The sequence below is a fragment of the Odocoileus virginianus genome, unplaced genomic scaffold (genome assembly GCF_023699985.2).
Source record: "Odocoileus virginianus isolate 20LAN1187 ecotype Illinois unplaced genomic scaffold, Ovbor_1.2 Unplaced_Scaffold_7, whole genome shotgun sequence".
Lineage (NCBI taxonomy): Eukaryota > Metazoa > Chordata > Mammalia > Artiodactyla > Cervidae > Odocoileus > Odocoileus virginianus.
In genome coordinates this window covers 2,745,321-2,763,823 of record NW_027224269.1, presented here as the reverse complement: position 1 = coordinate 2,763,823, position 18,503 = coordinate 2,745,321, and the positions used below count along the sequence as shown (strand labels likewise).

General features: G+C 39.2%; 1 non-coding gene across 1 annotated transcript; it reads right to left on the bottom strand.

The window, feature by feature from the left end:
* Nucleotides 1–16,768: 16,768 nt before the first annotated feature.
* On the bottom strand, nucleotides 16,769–16,841 carry TRNAC-ACA (transfer RNA cysteine (anticodon ACA)). Its single transcript has one exon. It is a non-coding gene; the product is annotated as a tRNA-Cys (tRNA).
* Nucleotides 16,842–18,503: the final 1,662 nt, after the last annotated feature.

Here is an 18,503-nt window from a genome sequence, read left to right as displayed (position 1 = left end):
TGTGTAATTTTTTGTAGTTTATATTGATCTGTCTTCAAGTTCACTGATTCTTTCATTGACTGCATTAATTCTACTGATGAGACTGACAAAGGAATTTTTCATCTATCTTTTTTAGCTTTTTATTCTTCATTTCCACTTGATCCTTTATTATAATTTCCATATTCCTATTGACATTTTCCATGTGATCATGCATATAGTTTACCTTTTCAATTAGGGACTTGCTAATGAAAGTTGTTTCTTTTTTAACCCCCTAGTTTGATAGACTCAGCAACTGAATCATATGTGATTCTAGTTCTATTGATTGTTTAGTTGATTGATAATGTTTTCACTTGCTTCTTTGTATATTTCATAATTTTTGTTATAAGCTGTACATTTTGTTTAGGACAATAGAAAATAAGTTTTATATTATATATGATCAGAAATGAGCACCCCTCTGTTCTGCTTAGTCTTCAGTGTGGAGGACTAAGATTATCTATGTACTTAGTCACTGAGCCAAGTAGAAATTTCTTGTTTCTATGATTACTTTCAATGCACCACAGTCCTCAAATTCCTCCAGTGTTACTTTGTATTTAGAGTACAAGCTGATTTTCCAGGAAATTTTCCTTAATATCTGCTCTTTTTCCTGCTATAGGCTTTTGTACATCCCTCAAAGAAAGTCTATTTTAACACTCTCTCAGCAGATTATTGTTACTCAAAGCTCAGTAACTTGGTGATAGAGAGTGGAGGATGTTTTCTGATATTCTGGCTCATTCTCAGTTTCAGGCAGGTTCTCTGTCTCCTTTGTTCTCATTGTGGAACCTTCTCATTAATCCTATTCCTTCCTCAGTAGTAGGGTGTGTCTCTACTATTCTGGGACAAGGATGTGTTCCTGTCCTTCCTTCAGCTATACACAGATTTTTCTGTTTCTTTCTCCCAGATACACCTGGTCTTCACCAATACCTGAGAGTGATATGTCCTATTGTCATTTCCCCAGTGAATTAAGACTTATTCTATAGGGCCGATAGAGGAGGATGATTTCTATGGAGCTTCATCACTGCTGTCTCCTTTTTCTTGCTCTGCACCACAAAGGAGGATCTCTTATCCTGTTCCCTGCCTCCAATCTTTCTCATGAGAAGTCTGAGAGAAGAACCTGCAAGTGTCTTTTCTTTGACTTACTTAGGAAGTGTATATCTGCTGAAAATATCCTAGGTTGAGTTGATTTCTTCCTATACTTTTAAACATATTTACCCATTGTCCTATGTCCTCTATATTGAAGTCAACTATCATTTGCATCCCTGTTCCCATGTATGTAATCTCTGGCCACTTAAGAGTTGCTGTTTGCAACTCATCTTCAGTAGTTTCTCCTTTGTGGAGAATCTTGCCAGTGTCAGTAAGGTAGGAAAGAGAAGATGGGAGTGGATTGTAGCAAGAAACTTGCCATCTCCCAAACCTCTGTGATGATAGGGTTTTCTGAGGTGATTGGTCTTTCCCTTCACACAAAGTTCATTTTCTCTGAGAGAATGATGTTTTTGCTGAGAGCACTATTGTTCCACCCTTCCTAGTCTATTTAACTACCCCAACTTTGACACATGCACATTGCCCTCGTTCTGGTCACAAAAGAGACCCCTTTGTAGTCATAGTCCTAGACTGAAAATGTGAAAAGCTCAAGCACAAATCTGCAACATACACCATCATAGTGTTAATTTTATCAAAAGTAGCCACAGACCACACTTAGAAACCAGGACAGGAATAAATTTCTGTGGTGCATTTGTTAAAATGATTTTTGGAAATACCAGTTTTGTTGTGCTTACTCTTTCCAACCTAACATTTACTTTGGAACAACATGTTCAACGACTTCACTCCCACAGTGAGTTCACACTTACTTGAATAGCCTGAACTCCATGACCTGGCACACCTCTGGAAAGGCTCCAATTAGCATCAAGCCCACGGCTGCATTTCAAGATGCCTGGGGCCCCATGCTTGAGACTACAGGACTAACCTCTCATTTTGTCTTTCATCTTTCTCGATGAGAGTTGCAGAGCATACCATGTTGACCTATGATGTGAGGGAATTAAAAAATAGATTTTTCTTAGTGAAAGGCATCTGAGGATAAAAAAAAAATTAAAGTCCTGTATATTATCAAGTGTGAAACAGATCGTCAGTCCAGGTTGGATGCATGAGACAAGTGCTCGGGGCTGGTGCACTGGGATGACCCAGAGGGATGGGATGGGGAGGGAAGTGGGAGGGGGGTTCAGGATGGGGAACACATGTACACCCATGGCTGATTCATGTCAACGTATGGCAAAACCACTACAATATTGTAAAGTAATTAGCCTCCAACTAATAAAAATAAATGAAAAAGAAAAAAAAAGTCCTGTACAACAGTAGACTAATATTTTTATTGCAAAGGCCAGAGGCCCTGCCACATTCTAATTGACATACTCTCAAATTAGATGTCTTTGCTGGATTATATAACTGCATTAATTCACCACTTCATCTTAAAATGAGTTCATTTTTGGTGAAAGATTCATGAAGGGATTAAACCGAAGTGACAGCACAAAGCTAAGCAATGCTCACAGTCCCAACTGCAATGCTCAAAACTAGGCCAAAGTGGGGAAATACCATGTGTTTAATACCAACAAAGACTTCCTTAATTGACCAGAGGTTTTTGTTTTCATTTTGTTTTGTTTAGTTGGTAAAAGTAATTTCCTGAGTTCGGCTAGATGTTCACCTTTTCTTCTGCTCTCCTAGGAGATTTAGGAGGAAGTAAACAAGGATTAGGGGCTTTCAGTTCAGGGGCTTTACTACATCTTAAATATGGCAGGAGACATCTTCTACCTGTGGTTCAGTCTGGAAAAGTTAGGAACCAGGAAATTGAAAGGGATTTATGAGCAATCCTTTTATTATCCCTCTTAAACATTACCTCCAAATGCATCTTCCTTAAATCCCTGGTAAGTCAAGGTAGTTATTCTGCACTTACTGGGCAAAGTGGCTATGGCTGAAATTAAGAGCAAGGGAAATACATCAAGCTTAAAACATACAGGAAGGAAACAGGACAAGGCTTTTGGTAAATACTTGAAAAGATTGTCACTCCATTAGAGCTTTAATTTAAGCAAAGTTCAAATTCAATGAGGACTCCTTGACCCACATTTGTAGAGGAACTGGTAGAGACTTGTAAAGTGAAAGTCACTCAGTCTTGTCCAACTCTTTGTGACCCCATGGACTGTACAGTCCATGGAATTCTCCAGGCCAGAATACTGGAGTGGGTTGCCTTCTCCAGGGGATCTTCCCAACCCAGAAATCAAACCCATCTCCCACATTGCAGGCGGATTCCTTACCAGCTGAGCCACCAGGGAAGCCCAAGAGGCTCATACACAGCCACAAGAAGAAAAATTTGCACAAAAGTTTAGCGGCAGTATCCTATGCAACCACCCACTTCTGCGTGCACTTCTGGGTTGAGAGCAAAAAGGCGGTGATAATTTGCTTTTTGTCACTCTTGACTGAGTGACTGAACTGAACTGAGACAGCATATTAAAAAGCAGAGACATTACTTTGTCAACAAAGGTCTGTCTAGTCAAGGCTATGGTTTTTCCAGTAGTCATGTATAGATGTGAGAGTTGGACTATAAAGAAAAGCTGAGTGCAGAAGAATTGATGCTTTTGAACTGTGGTGTTGGAGAAGACTCTTGAGAGTCCCTTGGACTGCAAGGAGATCCAACCAGTCCATCCTAAAGGAAATAGTCCTGGGTGTTCATTGGAAGGACTGATGTTGAAGCTGAAACTACAATATTTTGGCCACCTGATGCGAAGAGCTGACTCATTGGAAAAGACCCTGATGTTGGGAAAGTTTGAGGGCAGGAGAAGGAAGGGACAGCAGAGGATGAGATGGTTAGATTTCATCACCGACTCAATGGACATGAGTTTGGGTAAACTCCGGGAGTTGGTGATGGACAGGGAGGCCTGGAGTGCTGTGGTTCATGGGATCGCAAAGAGTCGGACACGACTGAATGACTGAACTGAACTGAATTGATTTGAGGTCCATATGACTTAAGGTACCTATATTTTTCAATATTTGTGGTCCTCATATCTTTTACTGCTATTAGAAACCAATTACAGAGCTGAGAATGATTTCATGTTTAGTGGCAGCATTCTAAAAGAGGTAACATAACTTGTACTGTCTCACCATCTCAATTTAAAATACTCTAGTGATAAAGTGTCAGTAGTAAATATTTCTCCTTGGAAAAATGGCTTGGGAATGAATTTTCAGTAAAAATTTCAGAGTTAGAGTAAAGCTTAGTGTAAATGTGTAAATTTAAAATGGCCAAGCAACTGGTGATTATCAACCAATTATTCTTTGGATATGCAAATACTAGTCCTTTCACTTAGAGTTAAGCATTAAAAGATTATAATCCTACCTTCTGTATAGAAGAGGTGGTTTTATGATCCTATCAAAATGGAAAATGCTTAGTAGAGCATTTAGATAAAACAAAATTAAAATAGGATTTGAAAAAAGGATTGGAGTTTAGAATTTCAAATGTATATATAAGGAACTTCAAAAGTTGAAGAAAAGTGGTCTCAGATGAAATTTGCCTCAAATGTTTTGTCTTTTGGAAAAATTAAGCTATTTTAAATTGGCTTTTATCTTAATTAAATATCAGTTACTATAAATAGCTAGTTGAACATTTAAGATTTTCTTCAAACAGAACTTTATAAATATGTAGTAAGGTTATTTTAAAAATTTAAATATTCAGGTCTGTATTAATCTCCCATGTCCATTTGTAAATTCACATAGATTCTCTTAAAGGGTTTATTCCTGACTGGGAAAAAATAGCTTAACTGCAATTTAAATGTAAAAGCAGGTTTAAAAAAAATCTGCATCTTATACGAACATTTTCTAAATTAAAAACTGTAAGTCTTTTTGAAAGTATAAAATCTTGTATTCTAAATATTACTTGGTCTGATTCTTATTCTGTGCTATGAATCAAGGCTTTATCCAGGGAACACAAATGCAAATAGAAATGAGTGCAATTTTGATAGGGTTTAAAAATGAATGAAATCCAGAATAAGGTTAAAAAATGAGTATATTTTAGGTTCTAGAATGTTGAGGTCAAATAGCAGTTTTCTGAGTTAAATTCAAATTCAATTCAGGGGCCCTTCTGAGCTGCAGCTCTTCCTCCTGCTTCCCACATTCCAGTTACAATCAATCCATTGCTTTCTGTTCTGTGAAGCAATTCTTTGCAGTGTCTTCCTAGGACAGAACATCCTTTCAGTGTAGGAAAGCCTTGTCAAGAGGCATTCCCAAATTAACCCCATTTCTCCCATTTCTATCCTTCTTCTGGGTTGACTCAATTTGCTTCAAAATGGCTTCCTGTAACAATTTACTTGGTGCTGATCACGTGCAATATTTGTATAACTAGACAATGCGATCACAAGAAATAATCCTATCTTTCCACTACATGCAAGAACCACATCCTCCATAAAGGTTTCTCTGTTCATCTATTTGGAATTACATCCTGGCCTTTTTTTCATTCTCATATTTACTTTGGACCTCTTGTTGATGTATATTTAATTCTACTGTGTATTGTGATTATTTTGCTTGCATGTGTGACCCAAGTATTTCTGCATTTATATTTATGAAAGTAAAAAGACTAAGCTCTATTTTGTTGACTTGTTCTTTTTTTAACCTACTGATTCTAATTACAGACCTCTAGAAATATACTGCCCTCAATTATATCTGAAAGGATCAATGAAGCAGTCCATGGATGCTTATAAATAAGATCTCTGCTTCTATATAATAGCTACCATGCGACTTCCTCTTCCTCTCTGACTTTTCTCCCATCAGTCACCACAGCTGCTCATGTGTTATGTTATCCAGGGTCCTCATTATTCCTGTGTTCTTATGTTCAGAGCTTCTTCATTTTCTTCTTGTAGCCTCCGCTTACCCAGAGCTCAGACATGAGTTTGCTGAAATAGGTTATGGAATCAGCATTGAAACAAGCTCTCTGCTATCACTGAAGAGACAGTCTTTGGGAATTCCATTCCAACTAGACAAAAATTCAAGCCCAGCCATGTCTAAATTCAGGAAATAATATGGCTTATACAGAAACTGGGACCTCTAATACACAACCCTAACCCCCACAGCCTTTGGACTTTGAGAGGATACTGTCCTGCATCTCCCCATCCACCAGCAACCAGCACAGTATTTGGCATATAGCACATGTTTAATAAATCTAGGTCGAATAAATTCATTCTCTCTGATAATAATTAGTGTAAAATTAGACATACAATATATTCCTATTGCATAGCTTTAAATAACACATAGATATGATAGTCACATTATATAATATGATGACTTTTAATTAGGAAATTTCCATTTTAAGACAGGAAGCTATGATTTTGTTATAAACACTGGAGATATGGTCTCTACACTTCAATTTTGAAGCCCACATCTCTCTCAAGTTATTATACTTTTCTTCACTTTCCAAGAGTTTTGACTAGAAAGCACATTGAGGAATATTTTCTTTTTCTATGTCCTCACATCTTATCCAATCTAAAGCCCACTGAAATTTGGCTTGTGCCTTAACTAGAACATGAAAATCATGTTTGCCAATGTCAACAAAATTATTGTAGTTGCTCAATTTAACAATTTAACAATTGTTAACAATTTAACAATTCCTTGGCCTTACTTAAACCCTTAACAGAAATTGGCTAGGTTACAAAAATCTTTCTTTGAATATTTGTTTCTTGGTGTAAAGGATACTGTATTCTCCTGTTTGTTTCCTATTTTTCTAGTATCTCTATCTCATTTGGATGCTTCCCTTCTTTGCCCATCTTTAAATATTAACACTTTTCTCCTAGGTCCTTTTCTTATTTCCAAATACTCTCATGATTTCTATTATCATGTATACAGTTGAAAATACAAAATTTCCAACCTAATTCTCTCTTCTTTATTTCTGACATGGTTGTCCAAATGTGACTGACACTGTAGGCATACCACATTTCTTTAAGCTACTCAAATATGCTATATACTCTCTTTCCTACAAATTTTGCACATGATGTTTCTTAAGCCTGAGATGTGCTTATTCAGATAAATTTCCACTCCCTCAAATAATCTGTCAGCTTTTGGCTTAGATGACACTGTACCCATAAGATTGTGAATTACTTTCAGTTGACAACATATACCATGTTCTCCCTTGCTTTGGGGTCTTGTAATAGATATAAAGTATGAAAGGAATTAAAGGGCTTCCCTGGTGACACTAGTGGTAAAGAATCTGCCTGCAATGCAGAAGACATAAGAGATGTGGGTTTGATCCTTGGGTCGGGAAGATCCCCTGGAGGAGGGCATGGAAACTCACTCCAGTATTCTTGCCTGGAGAATCCCATGGACAGAGGAGATTGGCGGGTTACAGTCCATAGGGTTATACAGAGGTGGACATGAATGAAGCTACTTAGCACATGCACGCATACACACACACACACAGACATATAAAGGGATTACACCAACTTTTTGGAGCAAAAATGCATCTATAAATGTTTCTAATTCAAATTCAGTCTGGCTTAAAACCTTCTCTTGGCTCCTGGGAAATTGACTCTTGTGTTGTTGTTATGCTTAGTTGCTCAGTCATGTCCAACTCTTTGCGACCCTTTGAACTATAGCCTGCCAGGCTCTTCTGTCCATGGGATTTTTAGACAAGAATACTGGAGTGGGTTGCCATTTCCTCCTCCAGGAGATCCTCCTGACCCAGGGATCGAACCCATGTTTCCTGCATCTCCTGCACTGTAGGTGACTCTCTACCTGCTGAGCCACTGGGGATTTCCCTGGGAAACTGAATGTCAGTCATTATTTGATCCCCTTTCCATTGATTTTAAAATAATGCCAGGTTTACTTTGTGCTGAAAACCCATGAGAGGGGCCCTGGTTTTATTTCCTGAGGTCATCCTATGAATGCTTATTATCTAAGTTCATGTGGCCCATTTCATATGGAAAGCACTAATATTTCTATGACAAGAAAAGGTAAAAGAATCTTCACCTTATCTCTTAAGGTCAAGGGGTTAGTTGTCATTACCAAGCACATACATTACCTCCCCAATTCCATCCATCTATGTATATACTACTTATTCAGAGGTTCCATCACCTCTCATGGGTGCTGTACTGGAGAGCAATGTCAGTCCCCTAGCATTTATATCAACCCTAATTTCTAGTTCTATCTATCTTTATCCAAGAAAAGACACCATCTCCTGGGACTAAAGCCATGTACTATTCTTTTACTGAAAAAAACTAGCCTCCATCCTCTCCTGCTCTGAAAGTGTTGTGTTAGTCACTCAGTCATGTCAGACTCTTTGTGACCCCATGGACTATAGCCTGCCAGGCTCCTCTGTCCATGGAATTCTCCAAGCAAGAATACTGGAGTGGGTTGCCATTTCCTTCTCCAGGAGATCTTCCCTACCCAGGGATCAAACCAAGGTCTCCTGCATTGGCAGGCAGATTCCTTATCACCGAGCCACCTGAGAAGCCTGAGAATGGGTAAAAGAATCATTACCCTGCTCCGAAAACATTCATCATAATCCTCATTGGAGGGCTTGAATCATAGTCTCCTTACTTTCTTCCAAAACTGTGATGGGAGAAATATGTAGAGATGCAGTGAGCTCCCTTGTGTGCAAACCAATATGGACCCTGATCAACCACAGCTGGGGAAAGAGGAGTTTTATTTTTCACTTGCCCTAATATGTCTACAGGAGCCAAAAAATCTATATGCCAGTCACTGTTCCTGCCGCCCCCCCCCCCCCCCCGGTACACACTAACTATTCACACTGCTAGACTGATTCAGTTCAGTTCAGTCGCTTAGCTGTGTCTGACTCTTTGTGACTCCATGGACTGCAGCACGCCAGGCCTCCCTGTCCATCATAAACTCCTGGAGTTTTCTCAAACTCATGTCCATTGAGTCGGTGATGCCATCCAACCATCTCATCCTCTTTCATCCCTTCTCCTCCTGCCTTCAATCTTTCCCAGCATCAGGGTCTTTTCCAATGAGTCAGTTCTTTGCATCAGGTGGCAAAGTATTGGAGTTTCAGCTTCAGCATCAGTCCTTCCAATTAATATTCAGGACTGATTTCCTTTAGGATGGACTGGGATGGATCTCCTTGCAGTCCCTCTCAAGCGTCTTCTCCAACATCACAGTTCAAAAGCATCAATTCTTTGGTGCTCAGCTTTCTTTATAGTCCAACTCTCACATTCACACATAGTACTGGAAAAACCATAGCTTAGACTAGACGGACCTTTGTTGGCAAGGTAAAGTCTCTGCTTTTTAATATATTGTCTAGGTTGGTCATAACTTTTCTTCCAAGGAGCAAGTGTCTTTCAATTTCATGGCTGTAGTCACCATCTGCAGTGATTTTGGAGCCCAAAAAAATAAAGTCTGTCACTGTTTCCACTGTTTCCCCATCTATTTGCCATAAAGTGATAGGACCATATGCCACAATCTTAGTTTTCTGAATGTTGAATTTTTTCTCTCTCTTCTTTCGCTTTCATCAAGAGGCTCTTTAGTTCTTTGCTTTCTGCCATAAGTGTGGTGTCATGTTCATACCTGAGGTTATTGATATTTCCTCTGGCAATCTTGATTCCAGCTTGTGCTTCATCCAGCCCAGGGTTTCTCATGATGTACTCTGCATATAAGTTAAATAAACAAGGTGACAATATACAGCCTTGACATACTCCTTTCCCTATTTGGAACCAGTCTGTTTTTCCATGTCCAGTTCTAACTGTTGCTTCCTGACCTGCATACAGATTTCTCAAGAGGCAGGTCAGGTGGTCTGGTATTCCCATCTAGATTGATTGACTTATACTTATTCTTCAGGCCCTGGTTTAAATGTGGCCCAGTTCCAATATACCCTCCAGGATCTTAAAAATATTGGTTTCCTTCCCAAGAGCTTCCACAATCCCTGTACATCCTATGCTATATACTATATACATACCACTCTGTATTGGAACTGACTACTTGGTTGTCTGTCTGTCCCATTTAGAGTGTGAGCTCCATGAGGGCAGCAGGTATTTTTGGTTCACTAATTATTCTCCTATTCCTGGAATGCGAAGTCAAGTGGACCTTAGGAAGCATCACTATGAACAAAACTAGTGGAGGTGATGGAATTCCAGCTGAGCTATTTAAAATCTTAAAAGATGATGCTGTGAAAGTGCTGCACTCAGTATGCAAACAAATTTGGAAAATTCAGCAGTGGCCATAGGACTGCAAAAGGTTAGTTTGCAGTCCAATCCCCAAGAAAGGCAATGCCAAAGAATGTTCAAACTACTGAAAAACAGTACTCATCTCACATGCTACCAAAGTAATGCTCAAAATTCTCCAAGCCAGGCTTCAACAGTATGTGAACCAAGAACTTCCAGATGTTTAAGCTGGATTTAGAAAAGGCAGAGGAACCAGAGATCAAATTGCCAACATCTGTTGGATCATAGAAAAAGCAAGAGAATTCCAGAAAAACATCTGCTTCATTGACTACATTAAAGCCTTTGACTGTGTGGATCACAATAAACTGGAAAATTCTTAAATACCAGACTACCTGACCTGCTTTCTGAGAAATCTGTATGCAGTTCAAGAAGCAACAGTTAGAACTGGACATGGAACATCAGACTGGTTCCAAATTGGGAAAGGAGTATATCGATGTTGTATGTTGCCACCCTGTTTATTTAACTTATATGCAGAGTACATCATGTGAAATGCCAGGCTGGATGAAGCACAAGCTGGAATCAAGATTGCTGGGAGAAATATCAATAACCTCAGATATGCAGATAATACCACCCTTATGGCAGAAAGTGAAGAGGAACTAAAGAGCCTCTTGATGAAAGTGAAAGAGGAGAGTGAAAAAGCTTGGTTAAAAGTCAGCATTTAAAAAAACTAGGATCATGGCATCTAGTGCCTTTGGTTCATGGCAAATAGATGGGAAACAATGGAAACAGTGACAGACTATTTATTTATTGGCTCCAAAATCACTGTGAATGGTGACTGCAGCCATGAAATTGAAAGACACTTGCTCCTTGGAAGAAAAGCTATGACAAACCTAGACAGCATATTAAAAAGCAGAGACATTACTTTGCCAACAAAGTCAAAGCCATGTTTTTCCTGGGATTCAAGTATGGATGTGAGAGTTGGACTATAAAGAAGGCTGAGCGGTGAAGAATTGATGTTTTTGAACTGTGGTGTTGGAGAAGACTCTTGAGAGTCTCTTGGACTGCAAGGAGATCCAACCAGTCCATCCTAAAGGAAATCAGTCCTGAATATTCATTGGAAGGACTGATGCTGAGGCTGAAGCTCCAATACTTTGGCCACCTGATGCAAAGAACTGACTCATTGGAAAAGGCCCCAGTGCTAGAAAAGATTGAAGGCAGGAGGGGAAGAGGGCCACAGAGAATGAGATGGTTGGTTGGCATCACTGACTTGATGGACATGTTTGAGCAAGCTCTGGGATTTGATGATGTACAAGGATTGCCTGCTGCAGTCCATGGGGTTGCAAAGAGTCAAACACAAAAAAGTGACTGAACTGAAGTGAATTATTTTCCTTGTTCGTGAAGATCCCTGGAGTAGGAAATGTTAACCCTCTCTAGTGTTCTTGACTGGAAAAGTCCATGGACAGAGGAGCCTTATGGGCTATAGTCCATGGGATCATAAAGTCAGACATGACTGAGCACGAGCATACATACACCTCTATAAAATTATTCTCAGCCCCACCAAATTATATAATGTGTTAGTCAAACATTTGACACATTTCTCAGGTGATGTTACTGAATCAGCTCCATGGGCAGTCCATAATGAAGCCCTTATCAGTAACTTTTGACCAAGTGCAATTTTAGATTTAATAGAGAATATCTACTTCTTATTTTCCTTCTTTTTCAATGTATTGATTAATATTTACTTTTCAGTCTATTGTGGTCTCTCTGATTTTGAATATCCTCATTCTATTTTATTTAGACAGATCCTAGATTTTGTACCAGGTCTCTAGAGGAATTGTGAGAAATTTTAGAGTTCACAACTCAACTTGACACCTTTTCAAGATGTAGTGGAAGAACACATTTTGTCCACTGGGTACCTTTACCAGGTCCCAGACCCCATCATCCTGCAATTACATGTCCTCACTCCACTTCTTAGAAAGTTGCAGCTTTCAATATGCCTTCCACAATCCTTTCAAGAATCTGCAGAATTGATACAGATAAAATCAAGCCACTGAAAACCTTGTGTTTAACCAGTTTTTTTTTTTTTTCCTGAGCTCTAATCTTAAAGTGAATAGAAAAATATTTGTTCCACCCCTGATGAGCTACTAACTGTGACCTTTAGCAAAGTCATCTCAAATTTTGACACTCAATATTCTCTATGAAATAGGGATAATAATAGTCTATACCTCATAGGGTTGCTATGAGGATTAAATGAGATTACATCTAAAATGGAGCACTTAGCACAGACCTGGTACACAGTAAAAGGCCAATGCATGGTAATTATATAGTAATTACTTGCTCCAACTTTTCATTTCAGAGTTAAAGCATACAAGTTCCTTTTGAAGAGTCCCATGGTGAGAAGTTAGTGACTGAGGCATTTAAAAGGCACTGCAATTGATCCTTAAAGAATGACAGCAAATACACCAAAACATTTCTGAGATCCCTTTTCTCAGAAGAGATCTGACAAGGGGAGGCCCATGTCATTCTTTCTCACCCAATAACAGCTTGAATCACTTATGTGCAATGCTGAGAATATATTTTTACTCTGTTTTTACCTTAACCTCATGTCAAGGAGCAATAACTTGAATAGATAATTCAGCAAAATAGCCAAGAAGTAAGGAAATATGTCCGGTGAGTGATCTCAACTGGGATGGTCTTACAATGAAACTTGATGGGGGTGGAAATCGCAAGTGTCTTTAAGAAGAACCAATATACAGGACTCTACAGCCAGTCATCTCAATTACATGTTTCCAGTTTTTGCAGATGTGCCTTTACAGTGCTTATCAGGGTTGGATCATATGTGATATTCTTGCAGATCCTCAATTGCCAAGTATCAAAGGCCATCAATAGAAAGAGATCAAGAAGTTTAGTCAATAACCAGTATTGATTTTAATGATATTATTTACAATGACTATCTTTTGTGGAGTGACTTTTATGAGTCAAGTTTGGTAATCAGAGTTGTATTGCCATTACCTCTAATCTCTATAATAATTCCATGCTGTAGATAAAATAATTACCATTTTACAGATGAAAAAACAGGTTCAAAGAGATTCATATGTTTCCCATAGTTATATAGCGTGTAAGTATCTAAGGCTTAACTCAGGTCTGTCACACAGCTATTCTCTGTCTCCCATCCAAGTACTAACCAGGCCCAACCCTACTTAGCTTCCGAGATCAGCCATGCTCTTTTTAACAGTTCACATTGATTCTTGTTTGGGGACCAAGTAGGCCTTAGCTGACAGTCACTTAAACTGTTCCACCCAATACAATCAAAAGAAAGAAAGTGAAAGTTGCTCAGTCATGTTCAACTTTTTGTGACCCCATGGGCTATACAGTTCATGGAATTCTCCAGGCCAGAATACTGGAGTGGGTAGCCTTTCCCTTCTCTAGGGGATCTTCCCAACCCAGGGGTTGGAACCCAGGTCTCCCACATTGCAGGCAGATTCTTTACCAGCTGAGCCACAAGGGAAGCCCAAGAATACTGGAGTGGGTAGCCTATCCCTTCTCCAGCAGATCTTCCCACCCAGGAATTGAACCGGGGTCTCCTGCATTGCAGGTGGATTCTTTACCACTGAGGTGTCAGGAAATCCCCAGTGCAATCAAACTCTGATGTAAAAACAAACAAACAAAAAAAGACAAATAAGTATATTCAGAATATCCAAAAATTATATGTTTATGCCAGAATTTTCTTTTTGCCTTTTGTGCTTGCAAATACATTATTCAACAGCATTATCTTTTAAGATTTGTTAAGCAGTCTCTTCAGTAGTATTTAAGGATTTTTTGAACATGATCTTTATGCAGGTTGTCATCATTGCATCTCAGTCCCCTCAAGCAAACGGTCAGGTTGAAAGGATAGTACAGATGACTAAAGGCGCCCTGCAGCAAATTGCTGGAGGAGCCTGACCAAGGGGACCCTGCCAAGCTTCTGATCTCAGCACATCAATGGCAGAAATAGTCTTGCAATCTTGCTAATCTAGTGGCATCCCAATTGTTGTTTCAAATGTTATAAAGGAGACTTAGAAGAGAACTTAAAACACAAATGTCAGTGTTCCCTGGTGGGTGTTCTGATTGCACTTATTCTTTCATTTTAACCAGAACAGCTGATTCTGGGGTAGGCAGAGGGACTAGATACCTCATCTCACGCATTCCAAGCTTCAGTCCCTCAGAGAGGCTATATGTGAAGTGCCCACCCCCCTCGTTTAAAATAGTCCTCTCCTCCTCTAGGAATTATCACATGAACTGGGTTCATTTTCCTGAAAGAATAATTGCTAGCAGAAAATTGGGGGCTGTTTCTGTTCATCTTAATTTTCCTTTACATCACTTGGCTCTCCCTAATGAAACATTAGCTCCACCAGAACAATATTTATATGCTTCTTCACTGCCTCCTTAGATCCCAAGGAGTTGCCTAGAATACAGTGGGAGCTCAATAAAGATGTACTGCTGAAATGGAGCCTGCAGAAGGTAAGTGTGTGCTGTAAGGTAGAGCATAGAGGATCTCGGTGTGGCATTTCTGGGTTGGACAGTTCTCAAGGTCTTCATTCCAGAAAGGACTTGATCTAAGCAAAACCATCAGAAATATATCCTCTACAGTCATCTGGATTTAATTTTGCAGATTCATCTAAAGTCTACCCATGGCCACTAAGTGGAAAAAGTTCTCTGTGGCTGCCACAGCTATTCAAAGTAGACCTAGAACTTGTACTCTCAGTTTTAGTACACAAATGGAGGCTTCCAGAAGGTTTAAATGAGACTGTTAGCCAAGGAGTGAAGATTCTATATTTCTCAAGAGACATGGTCCATAATTAAAGTAATATTTCATCTAAAATAGTGTTTGCCATAACTCATAATATTTTATGAGAAGAAGTATCTTAGTTTGCATCAATGATGAGTAACACATAGAGCTTTAAGCTCTCCAGTGGATCTCCAGTACACCTCTTACCCTGGCATTCAAAGCTCTATGTGATCTAGTTCCTTCATGCCTCTCTGACCTGATCTCTATGAGTCCTTCTCATTCACCCCATTCCATATAGACTGGCTTCTTCTTCAGTTCAGTTCAGTTGCTCAGTTGTGTCTGACTCTGCGACCCCATGGACTGCAGCACACCAGGATTCCCTGTCCATTACCAACTCCCAGAGCTTGCTCAAACTCGTGTGCATTGAGTCAGTGATGTCATCCAACCATCTCATCCTCTGTCGTCCCCTTTTTGTCCTGCCTTCAATCTTTCCCAGCATCAGGGTCTTTTCCAACTAGTCCTTTCCAACAGGTGGCCAAAGTCGAGCTTCAGCATCAGTTCTTCCAATGAATATTCAGGACTGATTTTCTTTAGGATGGACTGGTGGGATCTCCTTGCAGTGGCTTCTTCTTAAACTACTAAAAACACCAAGCTCTTTCCCAAACTAAGGAAATTGTACTTGCTTCTTGCTCTGCCTCGGAAGCCCTCGCTTTAACTCTACCCTACACCACTCAGATTTTTGCGTGGCTGATTCTTTCTCCATAACTCAGTTTCTCTTCAGATGTTATCTCCCCGTACCTAACTGGTGCTATTTAATAACTCAGTGTTAAGTTATTGCTGCTCAGTCGCTAAGGTGTGTCTGACTATGTGACCCCATGGACTGCAGCATGCCAGGCCTCCCTGTCCCTCACCATCTCCTGGAGTTTACCCAAGTTCGTGTCCATTGAATCAGTGATGCCATCCAACTATCTCATCCTCTGTCTCCCTCTTCTTCTACAGCTACAATGTTAAGTAGCTATCTAATAATTCTCTATTTTATTACCATCCTTTATTTCTCTGCAAAATGTGTTGCTACTTGATATTTTCCTTAGTTATGTATGTATTTACTTGTTTGTTGTCATTCCTTACTTATTAGACCATGAGCTCTGTGAGAGAAGGCTTCTTATCAGTCTTCCAGGGATTCTTTCTGACTTTTCTGCTCTATCTGTATCCTCAATATCTAAAACAGGGCTTGGTACATAGTAGGTTCTCCACATATATTTGTTAAATGCAGGATGAATATATATTTATCAAATCATGAAACCAATGAGTATATCATTACTTATGTGCTAAGAAGTGCTATGAAGGAGAAATGTAGGGGGTTGAGTAAAGAAAAATAGTGGTAGGAGGCAAGATAGAAGGAATCCACTTTAGGTAGAGGAGTTAACTCAAGTGCTCTCTATGGATATGACATAATAATTTCAAATCTAGTGGAAGAGAAGGGTGAGACATATAAAATGTGATGGAAGGAGTTTTTGGTATTTTTCTGTTTACTTTGTTCTATATTTTTAAATTTTTGGCTTTAAATAATTACAGCTGCAGCTTCACAGGCAGTTGCCAAGGTAATACAGAGATGTCCTGTGTACCCCTCATACAGTTTGACCTAATGATCATAGAGGGAAACTATACCTAACTAGGAAAATAGCAATGACACAATGTTGACATTGTGAGTGAGTGAGTGAAATTGCTCAGTTGTATTCGACTCTTTGCAACCCCATGGACTGTAGGAGCCTACCTTGTTCCTCTGTCCATGGGATTTTCCAGGCAAGAGTACTGGAGTGGGTTGCCATTTCCTTCTCCAGAGGATCTTCCTGACCCAGGGATCGAACCTGGGTCTCCTGCATTGTAGGCAGATGCTTTACCATCTGAGCCACCAGGGAAGTCAACAATGACATAATGTTGACATAGAGCCCTATACAGTGTTGTCTCATGTGTACATTCATGTAAACACTACCACGATCAGAACACAAATTATTTCATCATCACAAATATCTCCCTTTATTTTTGTTTCAAGTCCCTTGGATTTCTTACAGTTGTGTACTTTGATGATTTAGGTAGTAGCAGTAGTGTTAAGGTCAGTACAAAAATGTTTCTGTCCCATAGAGGACTGGGAAGAAAATGTATCCATTCATCCGTTGTTTAGCTACTTCCAATAAGGCAGGATTTGCCAGGGGATTTTCAAAGCAAGTTATTCCCTTGGGTCAGAAAAACTGTGGCCTGAATCATTTAGAAGATGTTCAAAATAGCATGGGTTAGAGTAATAATTCTAAGGTTCACATCCAATTCTTACTGCCCTACAATCAGCAGTCTTTCTCCACTACAAGGTCAGTTGCAAATTGTTTCTTCTTTGTGTGAAACAAATAGATTCATAAAACCTAACCTGAAAGTGTGCTAAGAGAATTAATTCCATTTAGAATAGCTTGTCTTCAGACCACCTGGATTTTTCCATCTGCTTTATTATTTTTTTCTTTTTCTATCATAGTCTCATTTGGGGACTGAATTTAAAAAAGACTTTAGAAAAAACTGAATTTTCTTTCTTGATCTATGCTGATCACCTCATTACCAATTTTTTTCCCCTCAATAGCAAGTCCTGTCATTCTACTAAGCATAGTAACAAAAACCAGCAAGGGAACATTTACCCTGAGATTGTTCTTTACCTGCCGATTCTGACCGACTCTCACCCCACACAGCCTCCTTGTCCCTAGAGAAAATGTAAGCCAAGTGCCCCATGCACAATGCTTCTAAAGCTCTGGGCAGCTGCACTCTTTCAGAGGCTCTAAAAAACATCATGAAATTATGTCACCAAAAGCAGTTCAATTGCCAGTGGACCAGCTGCCGTTTTGTGTAGACAAATTTATCAGAGGGTTGAATGCTGAGAATAACCTCAAGGATGGGGACATTGTAATTATGAATTTGAAATGGAAGAATTCACAACTAAAGATATCATCACAACAGAATGCATTCTGAAGCTGTGTTCTCTGCTCCCCTAGGACTAAATATCACTATAACCCAAATAGGCAATTTATCTGCAGTGTCAGCCTTTAAAAAAAATTTGTATTGAGTACCCTTGATTTTTCTTAAGTTAAAATTCAGGGGAACACACATACGCTTTTATGCTTTTAGAATCTGAGGACAGATGCAAAGTGCATATAGGCAAAGATTTCTTAACATAAAGATTCAGGAACCATTTTAATTTATCTATTGCACATTATTAGCAAGTGTTCTAAAATTCTGTCTATTGCCAAGATTTCTAGTTGTCACTTGAAAGGCTGCATTAAATAGGGATTAGCACACCAACCTGAACAGTAATAAGTCATTGAAGTTCCAATGGAAAAGTCCAACATTCTGCATTTTTGGCAGAATTAGCAAACTTTACCCCGACATTAAAAATTCACGGACTTTCACAGGTAAATAGGAATAATTTGATCATTTATAGCTCTCTGCACCATATGACACTGTCTTTTGTAGTCATGTTTCTAGGATCGTAAGAGGCTTTCTTTTTTTCTTTTTTCTTTTTATTTTTTCCATTTATTTTTATTAGT